The 25000-nt window shown below is 44.7% G+C and overlaps 1 pseudogene; it reads left to right on the top strand.

Annotated features, from left to right (window-relative positions):
* The first annotated feature begins 1662 nt into the window (after nt 1-1662).
* The window catches only part of LOC137619912 (splicing factor ESS-2 homolog), a 75867-nt pseudogene continuing 52529 nt past the window's right edge, over nt 1663-25000 (top strand).

Raw genomic sequence — 25000 nt, 5'->3', positions numbered from 1 at the left:
CTAGATCCTCCTGCGGGCGCCGAAAATAGGAAGTTCTTCCCTTAATGAGATATGCATCGGTACTTAACCTTACCTCAGGTAGTCTCTTATTATGTTGGCAAATAACCCCCCTTATATATTACAGAATTACCCATTATTTGTGTAATTAATGTGTGCGTCAACCATTCTACAAACATCACTCAATTACGTTTAATTTGTGTAAATGCGTGTGGCCGCCATTCTACAATTAACTTAAAATTACCTCTAATTTGAGTAGTTAGGTGTGTCCGTCATTCTACAAACCATTTACAACTACATCTAATTTGTGTAATTAATGTGTGTCCGCCATTCTACAAATACGCTAACTCCAAAGTACCTCTTATTTGAGTACAGTAGTTAGGTGTGCCTGGCATTCTACAAACCATTTACAATTACATCTGATTTTAGTAATTATCGTGTGCATCTGTTATTGTGCAAACAATATCCAATTACCTCTAATTTAAGTAATGAAGGGGTGCATGTGCTCTTCTACAAACTACCCATGTTATTATTCAAGTATTTTTATGGAATTGCTCTCCAACAAAGAGTTATATTTAGTGAAATATAATCCATTTCTGCATATATGCAAACTTGTCTGATGGATATGCGTAAGATTTTGGCTTCGGGCAGAAAGTATATAGACGACGAATGAGTGCTTTGCACTAGCGATAATGGTCAGAAGTGCATCAAGTATGTGCTAACCAGTTATAAAGTATATGGTTCATTTGGTAGAATGAAGTGGTTATTAATACGATGAGGATTTTCAGATGGATTTCTAAGAAAATATATATTTTTGATCAACAACAGCAATAATAATTATGATAAATAAAAATTGATTAGCCAGAATAGATAAATTGGTAATAGATAGCAATTTTTTTTTTTAATCGATGTTATAAAAAAACCATAAACTTGAATATACATAATTAAAATGATAATAATTAACAAGTTGCCTCGTTAATGAATGTCCCGTCGTTTCAGAACAGATCCCACGATGAGCCAGCTAGATTCACGACCATCTTCGGCAGGGGCCTTGGTGGTTTCAGAAACCGACAACAGCGTCTTCAGAAAACCCGACGTGCCTCCTCCGAGGAAGAGGAAAAAAGTGTTGGACGAAGACACTTGTGAACGTAAGTAGAAGGTATTTGACTTAAAAACACTTATAAACATTCAGAGATACAGATGCAAATCCAACTGAAATTGTTTATCTCAGATATTGTATCCAAAGTTCATAATGAAATACTGTAGTAAAACAATATATGATTTAATGCAGTAAGCAAGAAGAAATTTGCAGTATGAAATTTTATCATTTGTTGAGTTTTGGAGCTGAAAATCATAGGTGAAGCCAAAATTTTTAAAAATTTGACTTTCAAACAGCTTCTTGGAACCTATTTAGTTTCTGAGTTGAGGACTTTTTGTATAGTACTCTCATCTACAGTTATGAAGGTATAAATGGGACTTCCAGTTCAGATATTAATGATTTGTTTGCTTCCAGGACTCGTCTTTGTTCCAAAACGTTGAGGACAGCCCGGCCACCTTCGAGACCCCGCTGTCGAACACGGGCGACGCGATGCCGCTCATGGGCGGTTGGGAAGGATCGCCCAAGTCGTCCCGGGATGCTAAGGAAAATGCGGAAAGTAATACTTGATGAAGAAGAATGAAGCCAAATTCAGGTTGAAGGTGAGTGAGCGCAGGTGTTTTTCTTTTTTGGATCAGGTAAATTCTGGAGAGGATATATCAGAGTCTTGTTCCTGTACATAATAAAAACCTTTGTCCTTTATCAGGAGTATAACTTCAGTGAAGTTTGAAAAACAGATAAACTTTTAATGAGGCAAGCATAGAGGCCTATCCCGATAAGGGGAGTGACCCTCACTTTCACTTCGGCTGCGGTGCTGTACTGTCGTAATTACCTGCATCTCTTGTTGGGCTGTTTAGTGCTTTTTTCTTTTGCTTTCCAGAGTGTTTGTGTTGATTGTGCTATTTGTTGATTATGGCGTTTCAATGGGCAGACGTGCGGCTTTGTCTGGGCCATAATTGTGGCTGGTACATGAGTAGTACATTGGATCCTTCTCTCTGGTTTCGGTTCATTTTCCCTTTACATACACACTAACAAACCGAATAGTCTGGCCTATTCTTTACATATTCTCCTCTGTCCTCATACACCTAACAACACTGAAATTACCAGACAATTCTTCTTACTGCACTATAATTGTTCAATGGCCACTTTACTCTTTGTAAGGGTAGAAGAGGCTCTTTAGCTATGGTAAGCAGCTCTTCTAGGAGGACACTCCAAAATCAAACCATTGCTTTCTAATCTTGGGTAGTGTCATAACCTCTGTACCATGGTCTTCCACTGTCTTTGGTTGTTCTCTTGCTTGAGGGTACACTCGGACACACTATTCTATCTTGTTTCTCTTCCTCTTGTTTTGTTCAAGTTTTTATAGTTTATATAGGACATATCTATTCTAATATTGTTGCTCTTCTTAAAATATTTTACTTTTCTTTATTTCCTTTCCTCACTGAACTATTTTCCCTGTTGAAGCCCCTGGGCTTGTTGCATCCTGCTTTTCCAACTAGGGTTTTAGCTTATGAATTAATGATAATGATAGCCAGATGTGGATCCCGACTTATTAGCTTTTGCAGAGGGGTATGACTGCACACATTAATATCCCTGTGATTATTGTAGGGATTTTCCTCCTCTTCAGTGGGGAGAATTCTCAAAGGAGAGGAAGAAATCTAGGAGGGGTTCATCGGGATAAGGGTAACAACGTCCAGGCTGGTGCTAAAGAACGGATTTTGAGCGAAGCGAAAAATCTATTTTTGGGTGAGATAGCCATGGCGTCCTGATGGAAGGTTCCTGTTTGGTAGCTTCCTTGGGTATAAGACTACTAAGATATTCCCAGAGAATTTAACCACAGGTTATCACAGAATTCTAACTTCTGGAGCGAGTATCTCAAAGGTTTCCCTTTAAGACATCGTAATACAACAGGGGACACGCATGTCTGAACGTGCCACATAGCTATCTTCACCCCGAACAGAGTTAATGCTTCGGTGTGTAAGGACTGAGAATAGCTGGGAGCCGTTCCACAGCTAATCTCACTCGTGGCTACTACTGATACTCGAGACGTAAACAAACGGACGCCATTGCTCTGATGACGTCACGCCCGTCTTCATCCTGAAGCCAGTTGCTGCCCATCACCATGATACAATTGTGTAGGGTGGGAACAAAACTGGACGAAGTAGTAGGGAGGGTCCATCAGGACGCCATGGCTATCTCACCCAAAAATAGATTTTTCGCTTCGCTCAAAATCCGTTTTTTGGGCTCAAGCCATGGCGTCCTGATGGAAGAGTACCAGAGAATCAATGTATCGTGGTAGATTTTTCCCCCAGTGTTAAGTGCCTAGGCATTGACAAAACAGCAAAGTAATCTTAGGTAAAGAACCATAGGAACGAAGTATCCTGCCCCCCTTTGGTAGGAAGTTCCCATGGGCTATGCCGACGTCAAAGTGGTATTGAAGGGCTATTCATCCTGACAGAAGAACTTGAAGAACTTAGAGATGAAGCAGAATGTTTGATATTTGTATAGGAACATTCTGAATTAGACCAGTGGTGGTTGGGCACTGTGTATAGAGTTCATCTCTTGGTTATCAGAAGTAAGTATTCGTGTAGGAACCTTACTGAGACAGGGTGAATATAATTTAGGATTAGACATCTTAAATTCTTCATGACCATAAGAAAGGAGGAATAAATAAAACTTTGACAGTATGTATTTCATAGTAGGTAGGAGCTGAAAGAGACGCATAAGTAATAAAATAGAAATTTTATTTCACAATGCAGAAATTAAATAATTTACAGCAAAAGTAAAGTTCATTTACAGTAATAATAATGTACATAGAAATAAAGGCTTGCTCTTGAATCTGAAAAGGAATTTCAGGATTAGTAGGTACTCGTTCTCGAGGAACGCAAGTCTTTAAACAACACATCATGCTCAAGGCATGCGGCACTTGTGTGACACTATGACATTTCACCTGGGATAAGAACAGTTATAAAAGCACTAAGTGTTTTTAGACATCACTATGAATCGCTCGAGGGTCAACATAGGCACCCGAAGAGTTAGAGTCCCAAGTAACTCACTGTTCTACGCAGAGTTAGGTGCAGGTTTCATAACACTACCTGCGGCTACCACAAAATGTTTGACTTCGTGCACTTGTTTCGCATAATGTTTAAAGAAAACTCGCGAGGACTTCCAGCCCGTAAAGTTTTTAAGGCTTTCAAAGTCCATGCTCTGAAAGAAGTTCAGAGAAGATGCCACTTTTCTAGGATCATGACCAGCGGGTGTACTGTTCGGATCCGCTCTGCGAATGAAGTAGGTGATTTTCGCTCTTAATTGTTTCAGTGACAGGTCGCTGCCCGATGTTTCTCCTTTGAAGAGTTGGCCTCCACCAAAGTTCGAAGTTCTGCGAAGATAGACCTTGAGACTCTCTACTGGACATAGAGAGACATCCTCCTTCAGGGGGCATATTCTCCAAGGGCCCCATCTTTTGGTGGGTAATTCGTTTTTAGCGAGAAACGTCGGATCAGGGGAGAGGGTCACTTCTCCTGAATCGGTAAACAGGATGTGTCCCTCTTCTCTTGATAATGCCACTATTTCGCTGACTAGAGCTCCCGAAGCGAGAGCAAATAAAAATATAACTTTCTGAGTCAGATCCTTGAGGGGGCATGAATCGTTGTCCAAGTTGGAGGCGAAATGGAGTACCTTGTCTAGTGACCAGGAGATCGGTTTCGGAGGGGGTGCTGGACGTAGGCGAGCACATGCTTTTGGTAATTTGTTAAAGATGTCGTTGGACAGATCAATTTGGAAAGCATATAGAATTGGTCTAGCCAAGGCCGATTTGCAGGTTGAAATCGTATTGGCTGCTAATCCTTGTCCATGAAGGTGAATGAAGAAGGACATACAGAAATCAATGGTGATTTCTTTAGGATTTTTTGCCTTGACAAAGGAGACCCATTTCCTCCAGGATGATTCATATTGCCGTCTCGTGGATTCGGTCTTGTATTCCTCTAGGAAGTCTAGACTTTTCTTCGAGATCCCAAACCTCTTCTTTGCGGCAAGGGAGAGAAAATCATGAGATGAAGGTCCTTGATTTTCGATGATGAAGCGAAGACAGTCGACTTCTGTACTTGTTGAGAGAGAACTGGGCCCGGGAGAGGGATCAGCTTGGGCTGCAGCTCCAGGACCAGGGGGTACCAGTTGCTCCGGGGCCACTTGGGAGCCACTAGGGCCGCTGTCCCTTTGAAGGTTCTCAGTTTGGAGAGGACTTTCAACAGAAGGTTGGTGGGAGGGAACAGGTATATCTTGGACCACCTGTTCCAGTCCAGTGACATGGCGTCCACCGCTTCTGCTTTGGGGTCCTCGTACGGGGCTACGTACAGAGGAAGTTGATTGTTGTCGCTCGTTGCAAAGAGATCTATCTGAAGTTCTGGGACTTGGTGAGAGATGAAGGAGAACGATCTTGCGTCTAGAGACCATTCCGACTCTATCGGGTTTGTCCGAGATAGAGCATCCGCTGTCACATTGCGGAATCCTTGTAGGTGAACTGCAGACAGGTGCCACTTCTTCTTCTCCGCCAGACGGAAGATTGGGAGAAGCACCTGATTTATCTGGGGCGATCTTGAGCCTTGGCGATTGAGACAACGAACTACCACCGAGTTGTCTAGGGTTAGACGGATGTGGATCGAGGGCGGCGGGGATAACTTCTTCAGAGTTAGAAGGACCGCCATGGCCTCCAAGATGTTTATGTGGAACGTCTTGAATAGTGGAGACCAGGTCCCTTGAGCCTGTTTCAGGTGGGAGTGACCTCCCCAGCCTTCCAGTGAGGCATCCGTGTGGATGTTGAGTGATGGAGGAGGGTGTTGGAGAGGAATGGACCTTTTCAGGGCCTTTGCTTCCGACCACGGCTTTAGGAGGCGTCGAAGTCTGTTTGGAAGCCGTCTCTTGAGGTCTCTTCGAGCGATGGATGCCGAGCGTCTCCAGACTCCCGCGGCATCCTTTAGCTGTGCACGAAGCACTGGGTTTGTCACTGAGGCGAATTGTAGAGAGCCTAGAACTCGTTCCTGCTGTCGTCTTGAAATGCATTTGGATTTCAGTAGTCGCTTGACAGACCCTGCTATTTCCTTCCTTTTCTTCTGGGGGATGGAAAGGCGGTGTGACTGAAGATTCCAGTGGATTCCCAACCACTGAAACTTCTGAGCTGGAGAGAGGCGAGATTTCTTCTCGTTGATCTTGAATCCCAGGTGTTCTAGGTACTGGGTAACTTCGTTGCAAGACTTTGCACACTCTTCGGGCGATGGAGCCCAGACTAGCCAATCGTCGAGGTAGGCCATCACCTGGACGTTTCTTAGGCGGAGCTGTTGTACTATGGCATCCGCCAGTTTTGTGAAGATCCGAGGGGCCACATTGAGGCCGAATGGCATGGCCCGGAAGGCGTAGCTTTTCCTTTGGAGTCGAAATCCTAGGTAGGAGGAAACGTGATGGTTCATTGGAATGTGCCAATAGGCATCCGCCAGGTCTATAGAGACCGTGTAGGAACCTTGAGGCAGAAGGGTCCTTATTTGTTGAAGCGTCAGCATCTTGAATTTGTTGTTCTCTATGAACTTGTTGAGGGGGGATAAGTCCAGAATGACTCTGAGTTTGTCTGAGTCCTTCTTGGGAACGCAAAACAGTCTCCCTTGGAACCTGGTGGACTTTACCTTCCTTATCACCTTCTTGTTCAAGAGGTCTAGAACATATTCTTCCAGAAGGGGGGTCGATTGCTGGAAGAACCGCTGGAAGATTGGGGGTGGTTGCGTCCAACTCCAGCCTAGACCGTTCTTGATGATGCTGTGTGCCCAGGGATCGAAGGTCCAACGATCCTGGAATTGGCGGAGTCTTCCTCCCACCGGAAGCACTTCATTGCTTCTGGTGTCCCGAGGACTTGTTGCCTCGGCCGCTAGCTCCCTTTCCTCCTCTACCTCTGGAGGGACGACGAGATGCGTCTCTGCTTGCACCCCTGAACGAGCCTCTACCTTTGGCATGAAAGGTAGTGGATGGTTGCTCAAAGGCAGGGGTGAAGACCGGTGACTGTGACAACACCGGTTGGGGGACCAATTGAAAGGTCTGTTGTGGTTGGGCAACCACTTGGGAGGTAGCGGGTCCCGGAAACTGACGTCGTTGCTGACGTTGCTGGGGTTTTGGCTTTTGAGGTTTCCTCTTAGGCTGAGGTCCATCGTCCTGAGAGGGTTTCCTTTTTCTGGACATGCCCCACTTGTGGAGAAGGTTCCTATTCTCCGTGGCGGCTCTGTCAGTTATTTCCTTGACAAGGTCAGAAGGAAACAGGTGCTTTCCCCAGATGTTGGAGGAAATCAGCCTCCGGGGTTCGTGTTTCACGGTGGCACCGGCAAACACGAATTCACGACAGGCTCTTCGAGCCTTTATGAAGTGGTACAAGTCCTTCATTACTGTCAGTAAGTGGGATTTGGATAGTACCATGTAGTGATCTGGTACTCTAGTGTCACAGGCCATCACTTCCAGTTGGACTTGATGAGAAAGAGATGCCGCAAGCCTCTCCTTCGTGTCTTGTTCCCGGCGAAGGAGGTGATCGTTGAGCTTAGGGAGGTCTTCATTAAACTGACGTCCGGCGACGTCAGGATCGAGCCTTCCCACGACGAAAGTATGCTGAACATCTTTCCAGTGTCGAGCGTCAGGGGGGGTCACGATGGAGAAGGGTCTGCACTCCTCCAGTGCAGGGCAGGGTTTCCCTTCTTCCGCCGCTTTAAGGCATGCAGCTAAGGCCTTTTCCAAGAAAGGAAGAACCGCAGTGTCAGGTGCAACGTACGTAGGATGCTTCTTGCTCAAAGCCGGAAGCTTAGAGCAGGTAAAGCCCCTACTCTTAAATGCGGAGGCTAGCATAGCCTGGGCCTTTGTGAGATCGAACACTATCTCTTCTTTAGGTTCGGTCTCTTCCTTCGAGGCAGGTTCGGAACGAAGCCGGACGTAACAGTCCGGGTAGGCCTCAAAGCTTGGGAAGAACTCCACATCTTCCAACGGGACCGTGCCGATCTTGTCACTAACAAAGATCCTGCCGGTCGCAATAACCATATGCTCTGCATACCTCCACGGGTTGGCATGAGAGCAAGCGGGGAGATCCTTGACCGAAATCTTCTTCGGTTCTCTGGATCCAATCATCGACCTGATGGACTCCTGGTTCTCCTTCAGCCTGTCGTCCATGACGGCTCTAATCAGCCGGATCAGTTCTTGGGTAGAAGAGGAAGGATCCGGAGTCGAGGAGGTAGACGGAATGGACATTTCCGTCGGTGTAGGAGTAGGAGGAGGGATGGACGAGGGAGCAGCTCCAAGCTCCGACTCGGTGTACTCCACCTTGTCTTCGTCCTCTTCGGCTCCTTGAGCCATAAGCGTCTTCTCCGTGTCTTCCGAGACGTCTGAGATCTGTTCATCATCCTCGGAATCTAAACGACACTCGTGCATGGACTGAGCCATGACCACATCAGGTTCCACCGTAATTTGGACAGTGGGGATTGCATCTTTTGGTACCACTGAGTCAGGGGAGGCCTTAGGGAACAACAGGGACCTCAGTTCTTCGGTGGCCAGGTACGGTCCAGTAGCATTTTTCTGAAAGCCACGCACCCACTTGCGCAGCTTTTCACGAGAAATGTCTCTAACCTCCGCTGAGGGAGGGTTATGGAAGGCCTCAACTAGGTGGGCCTGGCAGACCGTACAATCCAGTGGATTCCAAAACTTCAAATCCCCTTTCTTGTCTGCACAAGGGGCGTGAGTCCTGCAAGCCGTATGCCCGTAAAATTGCGGGCGTTTCACAGCGCAGAAGGCGAAGTCACACTTCATCTGCTCCTCCTGTGGAAGAAAGAGAAAATGAGTATGGGGGAGTCATAAGAATGGCTCTTAAACTAAGTTAATATTAATCATTAATTTTAACTTAAAGAAGGTGTGATGCATAGAGAATGAAAACAGTAAAGGAGAACATGCTCCATGCATCTCGCCCGGCTGGTTACCATAAGCTTGGTCCTTGGATAATCCAAATGACCGAGATCATTGGATATAGTTTCCTAGAATTCCCAGATTTTGGAACTCCATGGAAAACCAAGGACAAGATTGGGATCGAATTCATTCGGTTCCCAGTTAAGAGCCAGAAGGCCTCATTAAAGGGTAACTGCTTCTGGCAACCAGCCGTGCTAAGATGCACATAGCATGCTGGAATTAGAAGAATGCAAAGAGACAGCATGATCACTAATAGAGCAGTACTAGGTACTGATCTTAATAGCAGAAGCAGCTTATCTGTTTGCGATATAGGGCTATCCTAGTCTTATGATAGCTACAGTAAGGGGGTGCAAGTATTCTTGACGCCTCCGAGGCATCCGGCAAGCCGCCGGCATGCCGGAGCTCGCTCCAGCATAGATTCTGGCATTAGAACAGACAATTTTCAAAAGTCAGTTAAATACCAGGATGGCGGCCGCCGGCACAACGGCGGCACGCCGGCAGGAAGCGGCGGCTCCGGCAGTCGGAGGATGCCAGGTTGGTGACTGGGATAAGGATGGTAAAGGCAGTATCGGGTTTCCGGCAGTATATGCCGGCACTCCGGTGATCGACCGGCAAGCGGACGATTAGATAGGAGTAGGAGAGCCGCCGGTAGTAGCCGGCGGCAGCCGGCAGTCCCTCGGTACACGGGGGGCTGGCGGCAAGGGTAGGGAAGTCACCAAGTAGGAGGCAGGTATTGCCGACAGTAGAGGCGGCAAGAGACCGGCACCCGGATAGATAGAGAGACAGGGGGAGGGGGGAAAGGGATGCAGGAAGTACCGTCAGGGTTCCAGACATCCCTCCCCCTCCCTGAGGGGGTGTACCCATGATAGAGGCAGGCTCTAACATCCATGAGCAGGGGTCACTAGGGACCGGGAGCTAGGTAGCCCAAGGGAGGGCTAGGGAACACCCAAGAGGGGGGGGGGGAGACTCCCATATGCAGAACTATATTAGTAACTAACCTTATAGGACACTATGAAGGTATATGTACCAGAGTGGACTGCACAAGGAAGCTCGGGTAGCCCTACTCTTCCACCCTAAGGAGGAGTTGTAGGACAGGGGACAGATGAGTATAAACTAACCTAAGCATAGGCTAGGCTATACAAGAGATAGGTGGGGAGGGAGAAGAGAGAAGTCTTCCCAGGAAGGGTTTCTGTACCAGAGCGGCCACTAAGGGAAGGGAGGACACTCCCTAACCTAAGATCAGGCTGATCGGCTAAAACGGTGCAAGAGTACAGTTCCAGCATGGAACAGAGAAACCTTCCTAACCCGACCTAGAACAGGGCTAAAAGTCCTGAACTAGGCAAGGAAGAAGACATATCGCTATCGCAGGAAAGTCATAGACTATCCTAGCCATAGAGGTAGGCTAGCCTAACCTCACTCTCAGACGCAGCCCTAAAGGGGGTTCATTCCTTTAGGGAGGACAGAGAGGCGATATATACTCTATTAGACAATTAATCCCTTTACTCAGAAAAGGGATCAAGGCTAAATAGAGGGAATGCCAAGGCAGGGGATGAAGGAAGCATATAGGGGTCCTAATATTAGGTTAGGCTAGAAAGAATCACTGACTAGCCTATCCCCTATATGGTCCCTGAAGGCGAAAACATTTGCATCACTGTCAAAAGTATTGTAAAATAATAATGCCACTATCTTCATAACTTAGTCTAGGATCACTAATAAATCATGCATGAACACTTGTATGTAGGCTCCTGGCCTGGGGGCTATAGTAGCCGACTGGTATGAGGTCAATCGATGACCGATAAAAAGCGTCTAAACACGATATAAAAGTTCCTAGCTATGAAGACTAAATAAACTAATGTATACGATTAGTATATAATGCCGGAAGCGTTGTTGTGGCTAACTAAATAAGACATGCATAACAACAACGACGCCATAAAATGGCGGGTCCGGTAGAGGCACAGCTCTGCCACAAAACATCAATTATTTCGCAAAATAATATTTACTTTACGGCCAGAGCTTAATTAAACAATACTGGAACCTTGTACTCAACTTTCCAGAAGAAGGCGAGGCTGAAGGTAACGACATAGCGAAGATGCAAAGCGATAAAGATAACACAGGGAAAATCCGTCTAAGTAGGGCAGCTACTAAACAAAGGATGAAGACGGGCGTGACGTCATCAGAGCAATGGCGTCCGTTTGTTTACGTCTCGAGTATCAGTAGTAGCCACGAGTGAGATTAGCTGTGGAACGGCTCCCAGCTATTCTCAGTCCTTACACACCGAAGCATTAACTCTGTTCGGGGTGAAGATAGCTATGTGGCACGTTCAGACATGCGTGTCCCCTGTTGTATTACGATGTCTTAAAGGGAAACCTTTGAGATACTCGCTCCAGAAGTTAGAATTCTGTGATAACCTGTGGTTAAATTCTCTGGGAATATCTTAGTAGTCTTATACCCAAGGAAGCTACCAAACAGGAACCTTCCATCAGGACGCCATGGCTTGAGCCCAAAAAAGTTCTTTTAGTACCTTCTTCACTGCATCTTCAACTTCCTTCAGGGCTAGGTTTTTTGTGAGGAATTAGTAAGAGGAAGTGAAACCCTGCCATGCACACAGGGATTGTTTTGAATGAGACAAGTATTGCATTTTCCTAGCAAAATTAATACCACTTTGCTTCATACAGCACCATTAGTGTACTATCGCAATGACTAATCTTTATAAGTTGTTGCCTTCTAAAGGTATTGATGGTGCCCTGTAGGTCAAGAAGGTCAAGAAGTTTCTTTAGGTGTTCCCTGCCACTTGGACTTGGACATCTTCCCTTCCTGCGCCTTCTTCTATGGCTGTACCGCCTTTAAAGGAGAGACGTGAATGCTGTGCCCCTCGTCATGTCCTTGCATGCTACAGCAAAGGATCCTTCCCACTACACTTCACCTGTTCCTGGGGCCTTCTTAATCTCATGGCGACCCTTCAAATGTGGCGCCTGCCACTCCAAGTAAGAAGTAAAGGTCACCAAAGCATAGAACTTTGCCTGGTTCTTCTACATGGCTTTATGTGAGTACTGTAATGTTGAAGAAGTTGAATGTATAAGCGACAAGGGACCAAGGAGAATGAGCAAGAAGTATAAGGAAGAATGCTAAGCAATTGGCATTAATAAAGGCGCTGAACGTACATAGTCAACAGATACTCCGATAGCTTAGAATTGAATCTTTAGAAAAAATCAATGAAATGTGGCACTAGATCCTAAAGAAATGATATTGTTATCATTAGCATTGATTTGGAAATGTAAATTAAAAAAAACAACAATTTCTATTGATCCACATAGCTGGTACAACAGGCGAAATATTGCTCTTTGTTTTCTAAATTCCAGACATTCGCTTGTACTTCCGCACACCAAGCTGTCCACCTACTTCAGTTCCTACCATGCTTCAATTTTATCCAGCCGTCAAATAAAATTCTAACTATTGGTTGCAGTGCAATACAATCTGCAATGAGAATTAATGTCACCGATAGGCAGACTAAACGACTCTGAATACACAAATCCATGAGTTTTGGGTCAGCCGTAGCTTTCAGTGCAGGACTTGAAAGCAGAAGTCTGGAGATAGCAGACAACTGTCATCTCCTACTATCATTTGGAGAATACCCACATAATCATTGGATATCTTTACCCTTGATTAATTGGTAGCTTTTCAACAGGCTCTATAACAAATCTAGCTCCCTCGGGGAGGAGAATCATCTCGTGTCAGCTGTCGCGACGTAAGTCTAGAGCGAGAGGTATGAATGAATGAATAGTAATTATCATGACATTAGTGATCATTGGTGCTGACTGGCGTGTGCGTAATGAAGAATTGACAATGTAAGATAAAACACAAGAAATAAATGAATAACTTAACAAAACATTTAAAATTTGATATACTAAAAATTGAATAAGAAGGTCAGTTTCCAATACGAACATAAGAATGCCACTGGAATCACATAGAACATCTCTTACAGGAGTTTTGTTGAGGATTTACCTACTATCCTCATTATGAGCTTCAGAGAGAGATTGTTCTCCAGTATACACAAGAATGGGATGTTCATTAAGTAAATGCCTAACAGTCAGGGGAACCGCGCAATTATAACACAATGGCTGACACCTGCCAGTCATCAGGAACTCATATGTTCAATGTGTGTGCCCAATTTTAAGGCAACAGAGGGTAGTTACCATATTTCCTTGGAGGTATAGTATTGCATTTGAGATCCTCATCTTATTCTGATCAACAGAATTCCAGTAATGTTGCCAAATATTACCTAGAGACTTTTTGATATCAGGAAAAACGGTAAGCATGATTGGCTTTCCTCTAGTCATCTTTTTCTTCTCCCTTGGAGTGCAGCGTTCTAGTCGTTATATGCTGTATGTATTTGCGCATCAGAATCAAGCCACTTTTCTTGTAGATGAGTTTTGTTCAGAAGTATTTCCAACATCATCCCAGATGAGGGCGAGGATGGAGAGAGTGTATACAAATCCACTTCTCATAAATAACAACACTGTACAGTACATTCAGACAACATATAATCTTTATTATTATTTTTATTATTATTATTATTATTATTATTATTATTATTATTATTACTAGCTAAACTACAACCCTAGTTGTAAAAGAAAGATACCATAAGCCCAAGGGCTCCAACGGGCAAAAATAGCCCAGTGAGTAAAGGAAATAAGGAAATAAATGAATGATATAAGAAGTAATGAACAATTAAAATAAAATATTTTAAAAATAATAACATTAGAATGTATTTCATATATAAATTATAAAAAGACTTGTATCATCCTGTTCAACATAAAAACACTTGCTACAAATTTGAACTTTTGAAGTTCCTTTGATTCAACTACCCAATTAGGAAGATCATTCCACAACTTGGTCACGGGTGAAATAAAACTTTTAGAATACTGTGTAGTATTGAACCTAATGATGGAGAAGGCCTGACTATTAGAATTAACTGCATGCCTAATATTACGAACTGTGACAGATATGGATTCATCCTTGACTGTCTACCAATCACTTGATAGAAACCTAACCTAACACCTGGGACATCATCTTGCCCAGGCTGTTAGGAGGTTCACAGGATTCATCAAATCTGCTCCTTCACAGGACCAAGTGCTTTGACAAATCCCCGGGAAAGTGAACCAGCCAGTTATGGTTATAGGGACTTCTTCCCTTCATGAGGATGAGTCTCCTTATCAAAGAACGATGGTTTGTCTAGTTAGGGATGATACAGATTACTTTAAAGACTTTATTTTAATTTTGCTTTTCATATGCAATTTTTCATGGTCTCTATTCCATAAGAGTATTTCACCATTGTGAATGATAATCGTAACGTCGTCATTTTTAAATATTTAACTTAGCCGGTGAATATATAATAGCTGCTACTCAGCGGCTCGACAGAAAACACACTCAAAAACTCGCGAGCGATCGCTATAAAGGTTGCGGGTGTGCCCACCAGCGCCACTATCGGCCAGATACCACTCTTGCATGTAAACAAACCCTTCAATTCTTCTCTGTCGACGTTGACGACAAGACGTATTCATACTCGCTGTAGAACCTGGAGTTTTCTTAACATATTTGGTGAAGTACTTCATTTTGGTTTGAGCTTTCGCAGTACAGGTGTTTTATCTTCAACTTAAATCTTGAACTCGTTTTTGGATAGATTTAATTTTTGATGACTTTGGATTGTTTTTTGGACTTTCCTTGACTTTTAAATGGCCGACCCTTCCCTCAGTACGGAAGTGTGTTTAGGCTTTTAGCAATTATCTTATCACGTTATAAATTATTTATAGATTTTCCTCTATATATTTTATATCTCACCCGCCTTTATTAGGCCTCTTCGATTAGCTTTCCATTTATAATAAACATCAAGATAAATTTTAATGATTTGTTTATATGCGACCTTTCCTGAGAGTAGGCGGTCCTAACTTGGAAACCGAAGTTAAACAACGTTGAGCCCTTTCTATCGTAAATAACTTTTACAGAGCTAATGATTTAAAACTTATTAAATGAATATTTTTTAGTAGATATTTTATGAAAGATTTTCTTTGAATAGTCTTCGTACTGTTTCAAAGATGAACTAACGTTTAGTTTATTTATGCTACGCAGTTTGCGCTCTATCGTTACGATAGAGAGAGAGAGTATCACGGTTTCACTTTGCAGAAAGAGTAAATCGATTCTGACGTTTTGTTCATTCTTCTTTCAAAGCTTAAATGTTTTAAATTCTATTTTAAAGGAACTTTTTAATTGAAAAACCTTTCAGTTTTTTCCTTTGGTCAAATAACCTGTTTTTTGACGAAACATAAGTGGGCTCTTCTCTTCGGTGCGAAATCAAGAGAGAGAGAGAGATAGAGACGGAGGGAGAGAGAGGAGAGAGAACGTTCCAATCTTTATCTCGTCCCAAGCGAGTAACGTTGTTCTCGAGTTACTCTCGTCCCTAGTCTCTGTACGGGGAGAAAGGATAAAACGTTTTTAGTTTTTTATTCTCGTCCCAAGGCACTGTACGGTGAGAGATTGAAAACGTAGTTTTGAATGAACTAGTGTTTAGTCTCTTCCCCAGCCACTGATCTTTTTATCTTAAAATATGTTTACTGTTTTTTTTTTGCTGGTATTAATGTGCTTACATTATACGACTGATTTCGCAATTATAACCTTTTGATAGAGGGTAGAATTGCGTGCTTCAGGTAGAAATCAGTTTTATTCATACCTAATGTGTATTGTTTAAAAAATTCGATTTCAGTGAATTAAGTGCAAAACAGAAAATCGTAGTGATAAAGTGATATTGCGCAAAGTGTTATCAGTGTTGCGACCGAGGGTTCGTCTGTTCGTGCCTGTCGTTCGCCTAGTCCGGGACCTCTTGCAAGCTCCCAAGCCCAGGGGAGAAGTAATGTCGTACGACTTATGGGTTCGAGAGGCCTTGATCAGCGAACAGACGTTCCCTCTATGGTATCAGGTGTATCTTACCAAGATCACCCCTACCATAAGGCGAGAGAGACGATTTTCTCCTCGTCATCCGAAGGCTTTTCGCATAAGAAACCGTGGAACAAGGTTTCGAGGCCCTTTAAGCGAAAGTCAGTCCTTTCAGGACAGGTCCAGCGCCCTGGTTTTAACCATTAGGACAGCTCTGACCCTATGCAGTCATCGGAAGACTGCTCGCCGCCTAAACAAAAGCGTAACACAGACTCCGAGAGTCTTTTTGTAGGCAAGGTTTTGCAGTCACAGACGTTACCCTCGTCTCTTACCGCAACCATTCCCGTTGATCCTGAATGGGTTGTACGGCAAGACATGCAGAATAAGCTTGCCTCCCTTATGGAAGACTATTCTGCCGATAAGTCCGTTGAGCCTAGCCGTTTATCTCATCGAGATCCTGGCCTTCAGCCACCCTAACGTTCCTTTGTGTGTCCTGTTGACGTTGGCGTAGCCAAGTCACGTCAGTCAGGTTGTTTAGAACCACACTCGATGCGGTCTCGTGTGGATTTTCAGCCACATTTGGACGTTAGGCCACTTGCTGATGCTCCTGTTGACGTTCAGGACGTTCGCCAACAATCGGAGTTGACTTGTTTTGACGCTGAGCGTCAACCTCCGCATTCTAGAGTTGTTTTGACTGCTCAGAGTAGGCGGTCAAAGCAGTCTCGAGTGGACGCTGTGCGTCCTCACGCACCTGTTGTTGTTGACAGTTCACAGACTGTCAAGCAGTTACATGACGTTGCGTCCTGGTCTGCTACTTATGCACCAGTGCGTGTGGACTCTGCTTGTAAAGCATTGCCACCACGGTAGGTCTCTCCCTTGCTTGAGACTTGGCTATTGTCGGACAAGGTTCCTTCAGATGAGGAAGTTGCTGTTCCCCCTCCTACTGATATTCCCTTTAGGACTCTGTCAGACGGAGAGGAGCCTAAAGCTGCTTAGCCCTCTATGGACTTTAAATAAATCATGCTGATTTTTAAGGATCTTTGTCCGGATCTTTTTGTAACTGCTGCTCCTCGTTCGCCTAAACGTCAGAGCTTACACTAGGCCTAGCTACTTCGAAGCCGTTGTTTTATAAGCTAGTGCTCTCTCGCTCTTCTAAGAGAGCTTTACGTTTACTAGGCGACTGGTTTATCACCAGGAGGAGTTTGGGGGAGACAGCCTTTGCTTTCCCTGCTTTTAAGCTGGCTTATAGAGCGAGAGTCTGGTATGACACGAGAGAAGTTCTCGGCTTGGGAGTTCCTGCCTCTGCCCAGATAGACTTCTCAAACCTCATAGACTCTCCCTGGCGCCTGGCCATGAGACGCTCCAAGATTTTACAGGTCGACTTCAGAGCTATTTTCGAGCGTTTGAAGTTTTGCTGTACAATTATGTCATGCATAAACAAGGCTTTCAGGGATGGCTCCAATGATCTGACAGCCACGATCTCTGCAGGAACAAGTCCCTCAGGGATGGCTCCAATGATCTGGCAGCCATGTTCACTGCAGGAGTACGTAAGAGGCAAGTGCGCTCAATGTGTTCATTGTCAAGACAAACTTCACGATGAAGTCTACCAGGCTGTCTTGACAGCATTTATGGAAGGCGACTGGATGGTCTCTCTCGACCTTCAGGAGGCATACTTCCACATTCCTATACACCCGGATTCCCAACGGTTTCTGAGGTTTGTTTACAGGAATGTGGGGTACCAGTTTCGAGCCCTGTGCTTTGGCCTCAGTCCTGCGCCTCTCGTGTTTACGAGGCTCATGAGGAATGTGGCAAAATCCCTCCATCTATCGGGGATACGAGCCTCCCTGTACTTGGACGACTGACTTCTCAGAACATCGTCCAGTCTTCGCTGTCTGCAGGATCTACATTGGACGTTGAGTCTGGCCAGGGAGTTGGGACTTTTGGTCAACCTAAAAGTCCCAACTGATCCCATCCCAGATTATTCTATATTTGGGGATGGAGATTCGCAGTCAAGCCCTGCTCGAAGTCCAACTAATGCTGAAAAGAAAACGTTTATTCAGTCAGGAGTTGGAACAGTCTCGTAGGGACTCTCTCATCCCTGGAGCAGTTTGTCTCACTAGGGAGACTACACCTTCTGCCTCTCCGGTTCCATCTAGCCTCTCACTGGAACTAGGACAAGACATTAGAGACGGTATCATTCCCAGTCTCCGAACCAGTAAAGGCATGCCTGAAATGGTGGGACAGCAATATCAGTCTGAGAGAGGGACTATCCCTAGCAGTCAAGAACCCAAACCACGTGTTGTCCTCAGACGCGTCGGATTTGGGTTGGGGTGCGACCCTGGACGGTCGGGAATGCTCGGGTCTGTGGACCTCAAGTCAGAAGAGCATGCACATCAACGGCAAGGAGCTATTAGCAGTCCACTTGGCCTTGATGATATTAGAAAGCTTCTTCGAAACTAAGTGGTAGAGGTCAACTCAGACAACACCACAACTTTGGCATACATCTCCAAGCAAGGAGGCACACACTCCTTCACGCTGCTCGAGATTGCAAGGGACCTTCTCTTATGGTCAAGAATTCGAGGCATCTCCCTGTTGACGAGATTCATCCAGGGGGACTTGAACATCTTGGCAGACTGTCTCAGTCGGAGGGGTCAGGTGATACCCACGGAATGGACCCTCCACAAGGACGTGGGCAAGAGTCTTTGGGCTACTTGGGGTCAACCCACCATAGACCTCTTTGCCTCCTCGTTGACCAAAAGGTTACCAATCTATTGCTCTCCAGTCCTAGATACAAAAGCAATCTACATAGACGCGTTTCTACTGGATTGGTCTTTTATGGACTTATATGCATTCCCACCATTCAAGATAGTCAACAAGGTACTGCAGAAGTTCGCCTCTCACGAAGGGACAAGGTTGACGTTGGTTGCTACCCTCTGGCCCGCGAGAGAGTGGTTCACCGAGGTACTTCAATGGCTGGTAGACTTTCCAAGAAGTCTTCCTCTAAGGGTAGATCTGTTACGTCAGCCCCACGTAAAGAATGTCCATCAAAGCCTCCCCGCTCTTCGTCTGACTTCCTTCAGACTATCGAAAGACTCTCAAGAGCTAGAGGCTTTTCGAAGGAGGCAGCCAGTGCGATTGCAAGAGCTAGGAGAGCTTCTACCATTAGAGTATACCAGTCGAAGTGGGAAGTCTTTCGAGACTGGTGCAAGTCAGCATCTGTGTCCTCGTCCAGTACCTCTGTAGCCCAAATCGCAGATTTTCTTTTACATCTGAGAAAGGTTCGCTCCCTTTCAGCTCCCACGATTAAGGGCTACAGGAGCATGTTGGCTTCGGTCTTTCGACATAGAGGCTTAGATCTTTCCAACAATAAAGATCTCCAAGATCTCCTTAAGTCTTTCGAGACCTCTAAGGAACGTCGTTTGGCAACTCCTGGATGGAACTTAGACGTGGTCCTAAGGTTCCTCATGTCAGACAGGTTTGAGCCATTACATTCAGCCTCCCTGAAGGATCTCACCCTCAAGACACTTTTCCTAGTGTGCTTGGCTTCGGCTAAAAGGGTCAGTGAACTTCATGCCTTCAGTAAGAACATCGGCTTTTCTACAGAAAAAAGCCACTTGTTCACTTCAACTTGGTTTCCTGGCCAAAAATGAACTGCCTTCTCGTCCTTGGCCTAAATCTTTTGATATTCCTTGCTTATCAGAGATCGTAGGCAACGAACTGGAAAGAGTATTATGTCCTGTTAGAGCTCTTAAGTTCGATTTAGCCCGTACTAAGTCATTACGAGGTAAATCTGAGGCATTATGGTGCTCAGTTAAGAAACCTTCATTGCCTATGTCAAAGAATGCTTTGTCATATTTTATCAGATTTTTTTAATACGAGAAGCTCATTCTCACTTGAATGAGAAAAACCGATGTTTGCTTAAGGTTAAGACGCACGAAGTTAGAGATATAGCAACCTCCGTGGCCTTCAAGCAAAATAAATCTCTGCAAAGTATTATGGACGCGACTTTTTGGAGAAGCAAGTCAGTGTTCGCGTCATTTTACTTAAAAGATGTCCAGACTCTTTACGAGGACTGCTACACACTGGGTCCATTCGTTGCAGCGAGTGCAGTAGTGGGTGAGGGTTCTACCACTACATTACCCTAATTCCAATATCCTTTTTAATCTGTCTCTTGAAATGTTTTTAATATTGTTTTTTTGGGTTGTACGGAAGGCTAAGAAGCCTTTCGCATCCTGATTGATTTGGCGGGTGGTCAAAGTCATTTCTTGAGAGCGCCCCGATTAAGGGTTTGATGAGGTCCTGTTGTATGGGTTGCAGCCCTTAATACTTCAGCTCCTGGGAGTCTTTCAGCATCCTAAGAGGATTGCTGGGCTTCGTGAGGAAGACAGACTTATAAGGCAGAGTAATCGTCTAAGTCAACTTCCTTACCAGGTACCTATATATTTTGATTTTGTTATATTGATAACTGTCAAAAACTCTTAGCTTATACGCTGTAAACTTAATTAACTCTGGTCTCTACCCACCGCCTTGGGTGTGAATCAGCTATTATATATTCACCGGCTAAGTTAAATATTTAAAAATGATATTTTAATTATAAAATAAATTTTTGAATATACTTACCCGGTGAATATATAAATTAAAGGCCCTCCCTTCCTCCCCATTAGAGACGCAGAGGGACGAGAAGAATTGAAGGGTTTGTTTACATGCAAGAGTGGTATCTGGCCGATAGTGGCGCTGGTGGGCACACCCGCAACCTTTATAGCGATCGCTCGCGAGTTTTTGAGTGTGTTTTCTGTCGAGCCGCTGAGTAGCAGCTATTATATATTCACCGGGTAAGTATATTAAAAAATTTATTTTATAATTAAAATATCATTTTTATTATTATTATTATTATTATTATTATTATTATTATTATAACTAGCTAGGCTGCAACCTTAATTGGAAAAGCAGGATGCTATAAGCCCTGCAAAGGCTCCAATAGGAAGAAATAGCTTAGAAGTAATGAACAATTAATATAACATTTTAAGAACAATAACATTAAAATAGATCTTTCTTAAATAAATTCTAAAAAGAGACATGTCAGCATGTTCAGCATAAAAACATTATTTATTGATTAACGCAACTCTGCATCTCCATTCTTGGAACTCAGCACGCCTGGATGTTTGAAGTGGAGGAACATCCTAAGGACTACACGCCGAACCCGAGTTTACCAACGGTCTAGCAGCGGGAGGAAGTGTCACGACTGGCCACCACGGGAACCTTGCTCCAGAACGACTCCAGACTCAAGCAGGTGGAAAACTGGAAGTTCAGGACGTTCAACTCGGTGATGTTCGTACGCGACGGTGAGTCGCGTGGCTGGTTTACGGGTCGAGAGGCGCGCCAGGTTGAGGTTTGGACTTTGGAGATCCACAGTTACGTAGAAGAGGGGTTATTAGCATTTCCAATGCTTATCGCTTTATAAGTTTATTCAGATTTAATGGCATTTTTCCTTAATGAAGTAAAGTACTCCAGTTTATATTTCAAACTTAACTAGTAGATGGCAGTTATTCAAAACATCATGTAGTCCATTAAGATGTCAGCAACCCAATAGAGACGAGGTACATGGAGACATCAAAATACCCCTCTTCGTTTTGCATTATTTCTGGTCATTACGGGATGTAAATTATAAGAGAAAAATTGCTTAAAACAGACATTATTAAGTGCTCCAACGCTTCCGGTTAAGGTTGGTCCCTTTGCTGTGTAAATTAAAGCATTATAATGATTGTTGACACTAGCAGAATATCCAGAAGGTGAACTGAAGGTAAAGTTATATTGAGCTTATTCTTTTCCTTTAATTTTTTTTGCTGGGTTATCGTTATTATTATTATTTGCTAATCTACAACCCTAGTTGGAAAAGCAGGATGCTATAAGCTCAAGGGTTCCAACAGGGAATGATAGCTCAGTGAGGAAAGGAAATAAACTAAGCATAGGACTTTTACTGTACAAGGCTCCTCGTGGTTCCAGACTTAAGTAATGGGTTAAGGGCATTATTTCTTGTACAGAACTTGGGTTGCGTAGTTGGTTCGCACAGGCGAAAACTTTCTTAATAAAGTATCAATAAATATATCAGAACCACTTCTTATTTTCTTCATGAAGAGTAAATATATTTACCATCAGATGCTATTCTTGGGGTGTACTGTACTGTATGTAGTTTCTTATTACTTGTCAAATCGATTATCTTTATAGGAGAAACTGTTATTATTTTTATTATTATTATTATTATTACTAGTTAAGCTACAACCCTATTTGGAAAAGCAAGATTCTATAATCCCAAGGGCTCCAACAGGGAAAAATAGCTCAGTGAGGATAGGAAACAAGGAAATAAATAAACGAAATAAGAAGTATTGAAAAGTTAGAATGAAATATTTAAAAAAAACATTAACAACATTAAGACCGATAATTCATATATAACTATAAAGACTCGTGTCAGCCTGTTCAACATAAAAACATTTGCTGCATCTTTAAACTTTTGAAGTTACTACCGATTCAAGTACCAGATTAGGAAGATCACTCCACAACTTGGTCACAACTGAAATTAAACTTCTTGTTTATCTTTGTCTGAAATGCGATATTATGGAGGTAGTATTACGATTTGTGAAATACAATGAAACTTCTAGATACGATAGTTTCTGTATACGAAAAACTTATTTTTACGAATTGACATACGAAGATTCTTTCACTTCGTTTTATGAAAAAATAATCTATACGAAATAAAATTCACTTTAAGTTGGGTATATTGAATGAATGTTGCATGAGATTCTTCATAATTCTGATCATCTTTTACATTCAGATCTTCCCGGACAGTTCCATCCTTTTCCTAACACTAGGCATGCAGTTAATTCTAGTCTGTTCCGTAACTGGAATACAAACCATGCTATTTAATAGGGGTATTATTTTCGGCATAGCTGAAATGACGAGCCATTAATCTTTAACCAGGGTTTACTAACCACACCGCTAATTAGCGGAGGTAGGGGAAGGTAGCTTGCTACCCCCCCCCCCCCCCTCTCACACCTGTGCTTGAGCTCACTTTGCTCTCGGCTCGGATGGTGTGGTCGGACGTGTCCGCTCTCATCCTTGCCGTCATTTGGCAGCGCTTTTGTCTCTTCTTTTTATAGTTCTGTATATGTGAAGTTGCCTTCTGCGATCATGCGCACCTGCCCTGGGTTTCCCGACCGCCCCTGTGGAACATTCATGTCGGCGGTCAAGACTGATCCTCACGCCCTTTGTCCTTCTTGTAGGGGCCAGCAGTGTGATAGCAACAACAAGTGTAGGGAGTGGTCTACCTCCCAGTGGGAAAGGTTTTCGCGACGACGGAAGAAGTCCAAATGGGATATTTCTCCTTTGAAGGTTGCTTCGAAAGCAGAAAAACCCAAGGCCTCTTCTTCCGTTGCCCAAACCTCCTCCAAAGCTCCCACTCAGTCGGTCTCTTTTGAGAGACCGTCGAGTGGTAGCGTAGACCGATCTATTGTTTACCAACCTCGGGACTCGAGAGATGACGTTGCTTCCCCTAGCGAAGCAGCTCCACCTCTCCCCCTGAGGGAGAATATGTCACTAACCTCTCTTTTGCAGCTTTGGTCCTCCTTGGGGCTTACGGGTTTGCCCTCCAAGGAGGTTTTGCTTAACTACATCCGATTGGGTGCCGCTGTCAAACATTCGTCGTCACCGTCAGAGCTTGATCGTCTGTCTCTTGTCGACGTTGTGGTGTCAGAGGTATCCAATGCGGTATCACCTATCACCTCTTCTACTCCAAACTCTACGGTAGCTGACGGCTTAGTTTCTCCCGTTCCTGTTCAACCTACGAGGCAGAAACAAAGTCCATCGTCAGTGTCTCCTGCTAGTGTTTCTTGCCCTTGGGGGAGTTTACTTACAGAGACTCCTCTTCGGAGGACTGCAGAAGATCAGCTTGCTGATCCAACGGCCCCCAGAGGGTGCATTCGTCGGAAGGCTCGCCTTCCTCTTCGCCTGAGAGGGTTTCCTTCACCTGCGGTGAGGAGGCCCCTCTTTGGTTCAACATCTTCGATGCAGTCCCCCACAGAGGAGCCTCAAGACCAATCTATCCTCACTGCTCCTGCATTGGTCCTGAACCCCTCTGCAGATCATTCGCGATCTCCTTCGGTGGAAGGTCGTCCTTTTAAAGGACACGTCGACCTTCCACCCGACAGACCTGCCGTCTCCATTTTTACATGGGCCTAACAAGGCTCCACCTAAGCACGCTGTTGCGCGCCAACAACATACGCTCTACGCGCCCACAAGACCTGACGATCGCTCCTTAGTAGCTCGACAGGCCCCATCACTACACGCGGAATTTCACCATAACTCGAACATAGGGCATCAAGAGCATACACGCATATGCTCCAACAGGAGCATAGCTCCATCACTCGCTATGCGCGCCCTCATGCTCATATGCAACCACGTTCTCCTGCGGGCTAGGTTTTGCCTGCCCGCCAGGTCTTACCTGCGCAAACTGCGCCCACGCGCCCACAGTCTCCTACGTGCCCGCGTCCATGTGCTCGCCAACACTCTCCTGCGCACCATCAACCTCCTGCGCATGGCGCTCTGCTGCTTGCCAGCGCTCCCCTACGCGCCAGTACTCTCCTGCGCGCCAACATTCTCCTGCCCGCGCGTATATGCGCTCAATATCTGACTCTCCTGCGCGATATGCTGCGCACCACCTTATGCGGCAGGTAAAACCTGCGCGCCAACTGTCAATGGATAGCAGGACTTCCGGGAAATCAGCAATGCTGCCTTCTCTTACACGCTAACCTGCGAGCCAACATTCTCTCGCGTGCCCCACATGATCCCACTGCGCGCCCGCGCGCTAGAGAACTTTCTCCTGCGCGCGAACGCTTTCCCACGCGTCCGCGCACTCAACGTGATAATCCTGCGCGTCCGCGCACTCAACGCGATAGTCCTGCGTGCCCGCGCACTCAAAGCGGTAGTCCTGCGCACCCGCGCACTCAACGTGAT

The sequence above is a fragment of the Palaemon carinicauda genome, chromosome 26 (assembly GCF_036898095.1).
Source record: "Palaemon carinicauda isolate YSFRI2023 chromosome 26, ASM3689809v2, whole genome shotgun sequence".
Lineage (NCBI taxonomy): Eukaryota > Metazoa > Arthropoda > Malacostraca > Decapoda > Palaemonidae > Palaemon > Palaemon carinicauda.
This window is presented reverse-complemented; position numbering and strand designations above follow the sequence as displayed.